The sequence below is a fragment of the Mauremys mutica genome, unplaced genomic scaffold (assembly GCF_020497125.1).
Source record: "Mauremys mutica isolate MM-2020 ecotype Southern unplaced genomic scaffold, ASM2049712v1 Super-Scaffold_100391, whole genome shotgun sequence".
NCBI lineage: Eukaryota > Metazoa > Chordata > Testudines > Geoemydidae > Mauremys > Mauremys mutica.
In genome coordinates, this window is record NW_025423327.1 from 3416 (window position 1) to 17340 (window position 13925).

A 13925-nucleotide genomic window follows, 5' to 3' on the forward strand; every position below is an offset into this window, starting at 1 on the left:
CATTAGGGGTAGAAATAGGGGCTACTCGAAATGGGCGAGAGGGTGGAGAAAAGAAGAAAAAGTGGAAAGTGAAGAGAACTTGCAGAATTAATATCCATGAGCCTATTACTTTAAACTAGAACGAGGGAGGACAAAAGAGAGGGACACTGCATTAAAAGGTGGACTTAGAAATTCAAGCAATCAGAGGTTCAATTAAGCAACTGTTTAAATAAAAACTGTTGTATTTTACACTGCATTTTCTTCTTCATGCTATTAGAAAACTCGCTGAAAAACACCCACATCCTCCCACAATACAGAAGTAATAATATTAGTTACAATCACTACATCCCTTCTCTAAATATACACATCAGAAACAAAATTTAAACAACTTCAAAAAAATGTTTTTAATGTAGTTTATACAGACTAACCACTCAGTCTGTGTTCTTTCCCTTCTACAACCCCCAGAGGGAAGAAAGAAAAATCATCAATAACAGACAACAACTGCATCAAAGCAATACTGCTTACTCGCTTCACACTCAGGAAAGAGCACTTTAACTCATCCTCCTACTTAGGGAGACCAATCACTTTGTGTTAAAACAACCTCCCACGGCTATAGTCTAACGTCTAAAGCGCCCATATTTAGTGGTTACAATGTGTAATTTAATACATCAAATCTCCCTATGATCAGAGAGACAGCGAGACTGACAAACAGCACACTGTATGCATGTCTCATTGTGGCACCTAACATATGAAGAAACTTTTTAAAATGCCCTCTTTAGCTTCTGTTACAAATAAACATCTTCCCGAATTTCACCAATCACTTCTTCTAACTAACAGAGGAACACCCCTTCAGCCAATCAGATATTTCTTCCACGGCTCGTACTCATAGAGGCGGGACTAACAAACGGGAACTGGCTACGTAGGAATGACGCATCAGAACAGTTACACACAAGCAGGAGGCATTGCAAGAGCCAAAGGTGCTGACGTGCTTCTGAAGAGATGTACACAGTAAGCACATAGGCGGCAGGTTCGTATAATTTTTGGTGGGGCCCAAAATGGTGGTCCCCCCCCCCCCCCGCTCTCACCCTGTAAGCTGATATAAAATGAAGCTACAATGCGTCAGCACCACAAGATTACAAGGGTCAATTAAAAGTGGAAAGTCAGAAGCAGCACTTGCCTATTAATACCTAATATACGGTATTAAATTTTGTTGCACCTGTTGTGACAAAGTGGGAATGTTCTTAATGTTTTCTCTGAATACTGTGTGGGTGCCTCAGTTTCCCCTGCAAAGTGCCAACTGACGGTGTTGGGGACAAAGAGATCAGGTGGCCTCCTTGTCCGGAAGAGACACAAAGGCCAGAGGAGGGAGTGTCAGTTTGGAGCTGGCTGGGGAAATCGGGAGAGGCCCAGAACTTGGGTCTGGGCTCCCCACCGCCCAAGATGGACCTGACTGAGGGGTCCTGTTTTCTGTACTTACAAGCTCTGTTTTAGACTGTATCCCTGTCATCTAATAAACCTTCTGTTTTACTGTCTGGCTGAGAGTCATGTCTGACTGCGGAGTTGGGGTGCAGGGACCTCTGGTTGCCCCAGGACCTGCCTGGGCAGACTCGCTGCGGAAAGCGCACGGTGTGGAAAGGGCTGAATGCTCCGAGGTCAGACCCAGGAAGGTGTAAGCTTCTTGCCCTGGAGACAGTATGCTCAGAGAGGAGGCTCCCCCAGAGTCCTGACTGGCTTTGTATGGAGTTGTTCCAAAGCATCCCAGCATCCCCTTCCACACCATGCGCTTCCCGGAAGTCTGCACAGGCACTGACACTCCCTCCTCTGGCATTTGTCTCTTTTCCAAGCATTAGGAGGCCACCTGATCTCTTTGTTCTCCAACACCTTCAGTTGGCACCTTGCAGGAGAGTGGCCCAGGCCATCAGTTGCCTGGAGACAGGGTGTCAGCCATTCTCTGTGCAGACAGCATCACACTGGCCCTCTAGGGCTTTACAACAATCACACCCCCTTATCCCACCATCTAGAGCCTTAAGAAATGCATTGGGGAAACTGAGGCACACAGACAGTATTCAGAGAAAACACCTGTATACGACCAGTTACATACTTTGAAGGGTGTAAAGTAATCAAATATTGTGCTAAATACAATGATACTCCAAACACCTTCAGTTGGCACCTTGCAGGAGAGTGGCCCAGGCCATCAGTTGCCTGGAGACAGGGTGTCGGCCATTCTCTGTGCAGACAGCATCACACTGGCCCTCTAGGGCTTTACAACAATCACACCCCCTTATCCCACCATCTAGAGCCTTAAGAATGCATTGGGGAAACTGAAGCACACAGACAGTATTCAGAGAAAACACCTGTATACGACCAGTTACATACTTTGAAGGGTGTAAAATAATCAAATATTGTGCTAAATACAATGATACTCCAAACTGACCACCAAATTTAAGTTGCATGTTTTTCCCCTCAGGTGAGGGTTCTGGGGTGGGGCTGGGGATGAGGGGTTCACAGTGCAGGAGCGTGCTCGGTGCTGGGGGTGCAGGCTTTGGGGTGAGGCAGGGCTGAGGATGAGGAACTTGGGGTGCAGACAGGCTGCCCCAGGGCTAGGGCCAGAGAGGACTCCCCATCACCACCACTGGCAGCAGCAAGCTCCAGGGGAGGGTCCCCTCCTGCCCCCCATGGCACACACACTCTGCACATGCTCCTAGAGCCCCTCTCAGGTCCAGAAAGCTCACTCCCCTCCCCTATGATGGGTACTGGGGGGGGGCACAGGTGGCCTTCCATGTTGCTGTCCCTCACCATAACTTCACTGTGGATGGGGGATGGGGCTGCCCCTTGCCCAGCATGGGGCAGAAGTGGGGTAGGCAGGGTGGTGGCTGGCTATGGGGTGGGGGAGCAGGGTGTCATAAAATTCACCCAAGCCCCAGCTGCTCAGGTCTAGGAAGCTTCCCCCTCCCATCCCTCCTGTGGTGGGTGGGTTGGTGGGTGCTGGGGGAGAGGGCATTGCCTTCACATGTGGCTTCCTGCCTCCCCTGTGCAGCCTGCTGTGCCTCACTGGGGGTAGGAGTAGGGGCTGGGACTGGGGCTGGGGGGGAATCATAGGGTCAAACACTCAAACATAATAAAAAATCATAGGGTCAAACACTCACGGAAGCCCCAACAGCTGCTAAGGTGAATGTCTGTCTGTCTCCTGGCCCGTTTGTGTCTCCTCCAGGTAGGGGCAGGAGACGGGAGGGGAGGGGAGGCCCCTTCCACTCCCCTCCCCCTCCTGAGTGCTTCAGCAGTTGTTAGCACATTCCTCTTATGCTAGTACTGCAGCCCTTAGGCTACCGGCAGCAGCAGCAAAGGCGAGTGAGAGAGACGTGCTGTGCGCTCACTTTACATTCAGGCAGGAAAACTCTGGGGAGGGGGAAAAATCTAATATTTCCAAATATTGGTGGAGCAGAGCCCGTGATTATGAATATTCCTGGGGCTTTAGCTCCAAAAGCCCATATAAGTTGGCGCCTATGGGCATGGATTAGTCTGTATTACATTTGATAAGTAAGTTGCCATTGGGACTGAAAACTCTACTGGGGGTGGACAGGAGCCTGTTACAAAACTAAAATAACCAAGATTTACCAAACTCCCTGTTACACATTCAATCCTCTCTTTGTGCACACGGCATTAATTGGGGCTCTAATAAATGGCAACCTTCCTTTAACAAAGATCATTGCTCCTTGTGACTTTCAGATACATTCGAATGGCAGCTGTTTAGAGGTCAGGTGCTGCTAGTTCATGAGCAGCAGCAGAGTCTCTGTACGTTTACCAACCGTAGAGCTGGGTGTGCCTGCATCCAAATAACTGCAGAGTCAGTGTAGTACAGACAGTTAATTGCACAGTCTCACTTTCTGGTCTCATTGATCATTTGGGTAGAAACAGCAACGGTTTGGTGGGTTTTGTTTTTTTCCCCCTTCGTTTTCTCCTAAGGAATGTGTGATCTTGAGCATGTTAGTTTAAGTTCCCTGTGGGTCAGGAAAATTCCATCTCCTTGAAATAGCTGGGGAAGTGACCCGTTTGTATAACCTAGAATAAAGGAACTTTTGTAAAGCACTTTTGCCTTTAACTATACGGGGATAAAGATAGTAAATAGTAAATTCCATGGCCAGACACCAGGCCAGGATCAATGGATGGGGCCAGGATCAATTAAATATAGAAGAAACAAACTCTTGGGAAGTAGCTGTAATTTGTCCTCAAACCTTTCCTTGTTCTCTTATGCTATCACTGATTTTCTTCTAGAGGGCAGAGTTAAGGTTATCTGTGCATGTACCATCACTCTGTATTCCCTGTTTCTCCAGAGTTTGAGTTTTACTGAACTCGATGTTCTGGAAGGTAAGAGATAGTCACAGTCAAAGTTAACTCTCTGTTAACAAAGTCTGTTGTTAGTGGCAAATAATGAGACTAATCCCTCATTGCGGTAATTCCACTGACTTCAGTGTACTCTTTCCCCATTTCTAGCTCCAAAAAAAATAAGCAAATTAAAACAACCTTGAGAACTAAAATGCTGTGAGAAAATGGAAATTTTAGAAGCTCAAATAATTCAATTTCTTCTGTGTCTTGTGCGTGTGTAAATGGCACATCACGTTAATTTATAAGCACATCTTTCTTAACTTCTTTAAATATTCTGTAGTACATTGACTAGATCAAGTGGGTTGTTCAATGCAGTGAGGTTTTCATGTATTGCCCAAAACATATTTTTCATGTTATGTAAACGAACACAACTCATTGAACACAAAATTGTGTATTTCATGCTGTGAACTGTGTCGGTGGCTCAAATTAATAGGTTTGGTTTTTTTTCTCTCTCTCTCCATGAAAAAACGAAGAAACCGTGAAAATACCCATGGGAGAGAGGGGGTTTCTGAGAGCTGGGGTAGAGATGGAGATATTTATGAAAGGGGGAGAGGCCAAAGTAGGGCCTTAGCTGGAGCAAAGGGGGAGGTTTTTTTGTGCAGTTTCATTTAACCAGCCTCACATCCTGTAGTCCCTACTTCCCCACCCCCCCAACAAAGCCACCTGTGACTCCTGAGACAGCCCCACTGCAAAAACTGCAGAGCCCCCAGCACTCCCTCTCCTAGCTGGATCCCCTGGCAGCCAGAGCTCTCCGCAGCACTGCCGTGGTTGCTCTCCTGGGTCTCTGGTCAAGGACAGCTACCGGCTACTCCTGAGAATGCAGCTGAGAAATGACTCACCCTTCTCTAGATTCTCGCCTGTGGGCTCTGAGAAGCAGGATGGGGCCTGTATGATAAAGTCCATGTAACTTTCCCCTCTCATCCCAGCCCTGGTATGTCACCAGTAGCTGCTGTCCCTGGGTAGCAGCCAAGGATGTTTCCCACCATTCAGGAGACTCCAACCTGGGACTAAAGTCAGCTTCAGGCTTCTCCTCTCTCCCTTCTCGGAATCAAGTTCATGTTTTTACCAAGAGTTAAAGCAGCCCGAACCCCCAGAGTCTGGATCAATGTCACAAGTTCCCCGTGTCTCCATGGAAGAGAATTTGTTAAACCCCAGATGAGTGGGGTTAAATCAGTTCTCAGCCTGAGTCCTTTGCTCTTAATCCTGAGGATATTGTCCCACCATGGGGCCATTTCCTGCCTCTCTTTCCTAGGGAAGCACAATTTTCTTTGCACAGACACAGGAACAGCAAGATCTTTGTCTGTCCCTTGTGCAAAGCAGGGGGCCAAATTCCATGGAAACAATGGACAAGCAGGAGGCCCTGGGCACATCCAGCCCTGGCCGTGAGATGTTCCCTCCCCTTTTCTTTATGCCCCTGTTGTTATTTCATCGATTGTCTGGGATGGGGGAAAAGCTGAGTTCACTCCAGGTGGAGGGGGAAAGAACCATGAAAGTCTCAGGACCCAACTCCTGCTACCAGGATCACTGAGGTGCTGGGAATCTGCCTGGGAAAGGGACAGTGTGAATTGTCAAGGTGGGGAATGAATAACAATCTACAACAAGAGCCACCTCATTAACCACTGACACAGGCTAATCCTGCTGCCGATAGAAAGGAAACTGGGAGTGATTCTTTGCTGTTCAGCCATAGAAACAGTGACCCAATTGCACCACCGTGAATGTGCTGGGGAAAGCTGGACTTCACAGGCAGGTAGAAAGAGCAGATCCTAGAAACACCTGGAGCTCCCCAGAGCACTGCTACCACCAGAGTCAGGTGTTGAGTGACTCACAGTGCCCTCCCCCGACACATTACCTTCCAGCAGAGGGTAGCAGCACCCCCCACCCAATGCTGGGGAGAGGGCTGAGTGTATCTCTGCACCCTGAGTCTAGGGCACCCACTCTCTCTGCCCCACACACCGAATCTGGCCCTGCTGCAAAGTGACCCTAAGAACCAGTAGCCTCCAGGACAGCAGGTTTGGCCTCAGAGCAGGGAATGTGTCCCCCATGCTGCTCTTAGGCCACTAGGTGCTCTGGAAACAGGAGGGCTCTGAGTGTAACCTATAGCATGCATGGCCCATCTGGGGATGTAGCTCAGTGGTAGAGCACATGCTTTGCACGTATGAGGTCCTGGGTTCAATCTCCAGCTTCTTTTTGTCCTGTTGCTTTGCTCATGCCCAGAGGGGATGTGACCCTGCAGGAATTTCAATCCTGCTCAGTGAGGGGTAAGTGCCAATTCCATGGAAGGTCTGGAGGGGTTTCTGCTCCTAAGTCTCCTCTGTACATTTAAGATTCCCACCTGCTGTGCTGCTTGGGACAAGGGTAGATGAGAAGTGAGAATCCTCCAGCACTGGAGGGAAAGGTCCCATCTGCACAGACTGAGAGGCAAAGACTAGACTTAATACTTGTCTGGGCCTGGTATAGCCTTTGTTCCATCTCAGGTGGTAGTTAGGGGATATCTCATGACTGCAGCCATGTTGGTTCAGTTCCACCCCCTTATACAGCTTTGGTACAAGGCAGGAATCTTTTGTCTCTCTCCTGAGGAAGAGCCCCAGGTTTAAGATGGATTCCTGTACCAGGTGACATGGTCACATGTCCTGTGAAACCCCCAAGCCTTCATGCTTCCTGGCCTGACTCACAGATGGTGCAGGACAGAGCCATCTCCAGTCAATTGTCCTGGTTAATGGGAGCCTTCAAGAGTCCAAACCACTATTAATGGCCCACACTTTGCATCATTACAACAGGACCTCAGAGTTATAGTTCATATTTCTAGTTTCAGATCCAGGAATGATCGGTTCATACAAATAGGATGAACACACACAGTAGATTATAAGCTGTGTAATGATACCTTACAAGAGACCTTTTGCATGAAGCATAGTCCAGTCACTTTATATTCACACTCATTAGCATATTTTCATAAAATCCTATGGAGTGCAACGTCACAGCAGGGAAAGGGTTTTACTGCAGCACCTGGGAGCAGTTGAGTTTCATGTTCAGGCTGTGGTACAAGTTCGTCCAGGTTTCTCATAAGCACACAGGGACCTTGGTGGGTGCTCTCGATACAGGAATGGCCCAGATATGATAAAGTGATGGGAATTGCATTTTCCTTTTTTATTTCTGTATTTCCAATGACATTTCTGTTTGTGATTTCGTTTTGCTTTGTATAACTGTGTTTTCTCCTGGATTTGATATTTAACGAAAAAAAGAATAAGGCCTCAGGGTGTTGGATGGAGGAGCAGGCTGCGACTAGGACTGCTAAGAGAGCGAGAGTAGCAGGTTTTCCATATTGTTTCCTGCCCTCATTTTTCTTGATTAGTTTCTCTTCTACACGAAATTTGCCTTATTTCAAATGTGAGCCTGGCTAGCTCAGTTGGTAGAGCATCAGGCTTTTAATCTGAGGGTCCAGGGTTCAAGTCCCTAGTCAAGCAAAGGAACTTTTTCTGCCTGTGACATCCCCAAACAGTTTCAGAAGGACTTTCCTTGACTTTAGTTTTTCCTTTTCAGGACATGGCCTTTCCTAGGAAGGGCCCTTTACTGCCTGGGACTCAAGGTGCTACTGCCTCACCTGTCCACTGGCCTCACAGTCTGGAGGAAGAAAGGCCTCTGGGCCTGCAGCAAAGTGCTGGGTGCTGACTTTTTCAATCCCTCTGGGGCACTGTTGGCAGATAGGTTGTGAGATTAGATGGACCTTTGGTCTGACCCAATATGGCCATTCTTCTGGTCTTATGAAGGGAGGGGCAAAGGCCTATGACAGAGTTGCTGTAGTGTAGTGGTTGGCACGTTTGCCTAACATGCAAAAGGTTCCTGGTTCAAAACCAGGCAGAAACATGGGGGCTTAATTTTCCTAACTCCTCCTGGCCTGTCCCTGCTGTTGTAGGAGCAGCAGTGATTTCTATGCTCAGAAGGTCTGTTAAACTTCCGCTGCTCCCACTTTTGTCTCCTCTCCCTCTCTGAATGCCTGTGAAGTGTTCCCCCCCCCGCTCCCCCCTGGAATGCTCGTGGGATGAATGGGCTGGTTGAAGAGCAGAAGAGCTCCCAGGTAGACAAGGTGTCTGGGACTCTAATTAGGCAGCGCTCACACACCCAGAGCATGGACACTGCCCAAGGTGGAGTGTGACCAGCCAGATGCAGCCAAGTCATCTCTAGTCGCAGGCCATGAGGTGCAGGCCCTTAAAAGGGGAAGGGGCCCTGTGCTCAGGAGAGCACTCACAAGCTTGTACCTCCAGTGAAGGCCCTTTGCCCGGACCGCCTGGCCAGTGGTTCTCTGCGTTGTATTTCATTGTGCCTCAGGAAGACTTACCTTCATCACACCGTCCAACACGGTGCTGTGGGAAACTTACCTTGCAGAATCCAGACATCTCCAGTGCCGTGCCTGTCCTGGGAGTGTGAGTGTGCGAGTGCGAGTGTGACACCCCCCCCCCGCTTATTTTGAGCTTAGCCGTCAGTATTATAAACGTGCTGCTTTCAGCCAAACTCTGGTGGGTCATTAGTCCTCCCTACGCTTACTAGCTGGCTCAATTTCGGGTAACACCTGCGATAACCCCAACCCCTGCATGGCAGAGGGTGGTGAAATGAGCTGGGAAAAAAGCCTTGGCATCAGTAGGGGAAAGCTAGAGGATCTTGGCCAGTCACCTTTTGAAGCCCTGTGGCTTGGTCTCCTCTGCCCTTGGAGGTTGGCCTATGGCGGCTGGCTCTTCTGTGTGACTTGCCAAAGGAGGGAGTGAGGCAGGAATGGGGCAAAAGAGGAAAGTCGAGCTGAGGAAGGCAGGGCAGAAGCTAAGCACCTCAGTGCGGCTAAGTGGGGTTAGTAGAGCACCACCAGTCGTTCTGCAAAGCCTGGGGAGGTGCGGTTGGCTGCTGGGAGGTAGAATCCTGTGCCTGCCTCTTGGCTTCCCGGGATGGCTACTTGCAGCCCAGGAGAAGGACAGTTCTGGGTGAAAGGAAGACGAGCAAAGCTATGGGAGGAAATTTGGGTGTGGGGTGCAGGCTCTGCGCTGGAAGAGGGGGTTGGGGTGCAGGAGGGGTGGCGCTTACCCCGGGCAGTGCAGCTCCCAAAGTGACTGGTACACACAACCCTGCGTCAGCAGCTCCTAGGTGGGCCGTGCCAGGCAGTCTCCGTGTGCTGCTGCCTGCAGGCACCGCCCCCAGAGCTCCCATTGGCTGCAGTTCCTGGCCAATGGGCGCTGTGGAGTTGGTACTCGGGGCAGGGGCAGTGAATGGAGACGCTCCGCCCACCCCAGGGGATGCTGGCACATGCCGGCCATTTCTGGGAGCGGCACGGAGGGACGGAGGCAGAGTGGGCAGGGAGCCACCTCAGTGCTGCTGGCACATCTCTGCACACCCACTGGGGGAGGGGAGCAGAGGGCCTCCATGTGCTGCCTGGGGTAGGGGCAGAGCACAGAGCTGCCTCCCCTCCCGGGTCTATTACAGGAGTGGGTGGGTGGGGTCTTTTGGCCTGCAAGGTGCAGCAGGTCGGACTAGATGATCACATTGGTCCCTTCTGAACTTAAAGGCTCAGAGTCTAAAAGGGAGAGGGAAGTAAAGAATTTAAAAAAAAAATAAACCAAACATTGTAATACCAGGATGACTCCAACAGCTCATTGCATAGTCCTGCCCCTTTCTTCCTTCCTTGTGTGTTGAATGACCTGCAGGACATTGATTCCCTCATTCCATTGCTAAACTGATACAATGTGACTGAAATTAAACCAATTCCCAGGGGAGAAAACTTCACATCCCTGCATTGGCTGGGAATCGAACCCAGGTCAACTGCTTGGAAAGCAGCTACGCTCACCACTATACCACCACTGCATCTAGCAAAAGTGCTCCTTATGCTTGCCCAATGAGGCTAGACCAGTATTGAGGAGCTTTTCTGCCTGTTAAAATGTACTGGATGCTCATCAGTTAAAAAAAACCGACCTCCATCTTCACTTCGGTTTGAACTATCAGCCTTTCAATTAGCCACCAAAGTTGTTAATCACAGGGTGTGTCTACACTGCGGGATTATTCCAATTTTACATAAACTGTTTTTTGCAAACAGATTGTATAAAGTCGAGTGCAGGCGGCCACACTAAGCACATTACTTCGGCGGTGTGCGTCCATGTACCGAGGCTAGCGTCGATTTCCAGAGCGTTGCACTGTGGGTAGCTATCCCATACTTCCCACAGTCTCCCCCGCCCATTGGAATTCTGGGTTGAGATCCCAATGCCTGATGGGGCAAAAACAGTGTCGTGAGTGATTCTGGGTAAATGTCGTCACTCAATGCTCCCTTCGTGAAATAAACGGCAGACAATCATTTCGTACCATATTCCCTGGATTGCCCGGGCAGACGCCATAGCACCTCAACCATGGAGCCCGTTCAGCCTTTTTTCACTGTCACCGTATGTCTACTGGATGGTGCTGACAGACGCGGTACTGCAGCGCTACACAGCAGCATGCCCTTGCCTTTTGCAAGTTAGCAAAGATGGTTACCAGCCATACCGTCCCATCTGCTGCTTTGCAAGTTGACAATGACAGTTGCTAGTTAGACTGAACCATTTGCTGCTGTCATGGGTGCTCCTGGCCGGCTTCGGTGAGGTTGGCTGGGGGCGTATGGACAAAAATGGGAATGATTCCCCAGGTCATTCTCTTCTTTAAGTTTTGTCTAAAAGGAGAGTCAGTCCTGTCTAGACTATCAGGCAAGCCTACAAAAGAACCAGAGAAGTAAATGGCCAATACAGGTCAGAGCCCCACACATCCCGCATAAATGATGGGCTGTATGCCATTCTAGGGGGTGCCCCTGCAACAACCCCACCCATTGCTTCCCTCCTCCCCCACCCGTCCTGGGCTACTCTGGCAGTTATCCCCCCATTTGTGTGATGAAGTAATAAAGAATGCATGAATATGAAACAACACTGACTTTATTGCCTCTGCAAGTAGAGCTCAAAGAGGGCGGGGAGGGCAGCATCCAGCTGCTATGATATTCCAGGCAGGACTGAATCTCCATTAGACAAAGCTTAAAGAAAAGAATGACCTGGGAGTCATTCCCATTTTTGCCCAGGCCCCCGGCCGACCTCACCGAGGCCAGCCTGGAGCACTCACAGGACGACGATAACAGATACCAGTCCTACTGTACCGTCTGCCGTCTAGAAGGGAAGGGAAGGGGATGCTGCTGTGTAGCGCTGCAGCACAACATGTGCCAGCAGCATCCAGTAGACATACGGTGACATTGAAAAAAGGCGAGAAATGATTTTTTTCCCTTTGTTTCACGGGGGGAGGGGGGGGCGACGACATATACCCTGAACCACCCGTGACAATGTTTTTGACCCTTCAGGCTTTGGGAACTCAGCCAAGAATTCAAATGGTTTTCGGAGAGTGCGGGAACTGTGGGATAGCTACAGTCGTCAGTCGCCCCTCCCTCCGTGAGTGTCCATTTCATTCTTTGGCTTTCTGGTACGCTTGTCTCAGCTCCTTAAGTTTCAGCACTGTGTTGAGTCCCTCTTGTGGCCTCTGTCCATCATAGCCTAGGGGATTTTTTCAAATGTTTTGGCATTTTGTCTTTTGGAATGGAGTTCTGATAGAATAGATTCATCTCCCCATACAGAGATCAGCTTCAGTATCTCTCGTACGGTCCATGCTGGAGCTCTTTTTTGATTCTGGGACTGCATGGTCACCTGTGCTGATCAGCGCTCCACGCTGGGCAAACAGGAAATGAAATTCAAAAGTTCGGAGGGCTTTTCCTGTCAACCTGGCCAGCGCATCCGACTTCAGATTGCTGTTAAGAGTGGTCACAATGGTGCACTGTGCGATAGCTGAAGGTGCGTATCTTAGATCGATTTCCCCCTGTAGTGTAGGCCAGCCGAGATATCAGTATTAATAACCCTTTATATCGATATAAAGGGCTTCGTTGTGTGGAGGGGTGCAGAGTTAATGTAATTTAATGCTGCTAAATTTGATATAAACTCGTAGTGTTGACCTGGTGAGGCTAATCATCTAGTGGAACAAGCTCCACAAGGGACGTGGTTAATTCTCCATCACTGCCCTGTGTAAATGAAGACCGCAGCTCTTGCTGCAAGACACTTGGTGTGTGGGTGTCCCTGTTCCCCCTTCAGAACCTCTGGTACATGGTGCTTCCCTCCTCCCAGTTCAAGATCCCCATCATGTGGGTGCTCCCATCCAGGATCTCTGGTGGGTGTCTCTGTCCCCCACCCCATGAACTAGCTCCCGTGTGTGGTTTCCCCTGCCTGCCACCATCCGGGATCTGTGGGTGTCTCTGTTCCCCTTTTCACGATCCGTGTTGCTTGGGTGCAACCCTCCCCCCAATTCAGAATCCCCAGCGTGTGGGTGCTCCCATCCCCCCTCCAGGCTCTGTGGGGGGGGGGTGTCTGTATAAAAAGAGACCAGGTCTCACTGTCTTGCCCAGGCTACGCTGCAGGGGCTATTCACAGGTGTGATCCCACTACTGATCGGCACGGGAGTTTTGACCTGCTCTGTTTCCAATCTGGGCCGGTTCACCCCTCCTTAGGCAACCTGGGGACCCCAAGCTTCCCTGGGATCACCATGTTGATGCTGAACTTAGTGCGGACACCTGATCGGCACAGCCCGCTGCAGCCCAGAACTCCTGAGCTCAAGCGATCCGCCAGCCTCAGCCTCCCCAGGCGCTGGGATCACAGGCACCAGCCACGGGGCCCGGCTTGTTTTGCTGCCTGGCAGCTGGAGCTTTAAACTCCACTTGTGAGCTCTGTGCCTTGGCCAGACGGGGACATCCTGGAACTGGATAATGCTTCTGCTTCCCCTGTCCCCGTCTCATGTCGAGCTGCAGGCGCCGCTGTCCTCCCAGGTAAGATCCTGGATGTTTCAGTGCCCCCATCCCCCGTCCAGGAGCCCAGGTGTCCGGGTACCTCTGCCCCCCATACAGAATCCTGGATGTGTTGGTGTCTGTCCCTCTGCAGAGGATCCCAGAGTGTGGATGCCCTTGTCCCCCCCTATAACATCCTGGGTGTGTGGGTGCCACTCTCCCCCCAGTAGATCTCTGGTGGGTGGGTCCCCAGGGTGTGAGTGCTCCCATCCCCCGATACAGGCTGGCGGGGGGGTATAACTGGCTCTCCCTGTCCTGCCCAGGCGGTGCTACAGCAGCTGTTCACAGGGGCAGCAACCCCATTGTCAAGCTGCAGCTTTTCCCTGCTCCAGGGGTGACCTACTTCACCCCCCCTTTGGGAGCCCGGGGACCCCAAACTTCCCAGAATCACCTGATTGACTCCAACCTTAGCACAGACACCGGCTCAGCATGGCAGGGTGCAGCCCTGAGCCCTGACAACCAGCTTCCCTCAACCTCCTGCTGCAGAGCGAGGATCCCACGCGAGAGACTTCGTGCCCAGTTTGTTCAGGAGCGTCCCAGGCTCCAGCTTTAAACTCTGCTCGTCAGTTCTAATCTTTGGCCACACGGGGGCGGCACTAACGTTGTCATCTAAACGCTGTTTGCATTCGGCCCTTCGGATCGCAGATTCTAACCGCGGGCAGATCTCTGAGTGCAGCCAAATCCCTCCCCAAACTGA

General features: G+C 50.5%; 3 non-coding genes across 3 annotated transcripts; 1 reads left to right on the plus strand and 2 right to left on the minus strand.

The window, feature by feature from the left end:
- Positions 1 to 405: 405 nt before the first annotated feature.
- Positions 406 to 618, minus strand: LOC123361137. Its single transcript, XR_006576117.1, has one exon. It is a non-coding gene; the product is annotated as a small nucleolar RNA U3 (small nucleolar RNA).
- Positions 619 to 6478: 5860 nt separating this feature from the next.
- Positions 6479 to 6550, plus strand: TRNAA-UGC. Its single transcript has one exon. It is a non-coding gene; the product is annotated as a tRNA-Ala (tRNA).
- A 3581-nt stretch (positions 6551 to 10131) lies between these two features.
- Positions 10132 to 10203, minus strand: TRNAG-UCC. Its single transcript has one exon. It is a non-coding gene; the product is annotated as a tRNA-Gly (tRNA).
- Between the last annotated feature and the right edge of the window lie 3722 nt (positions 10204 to 13925).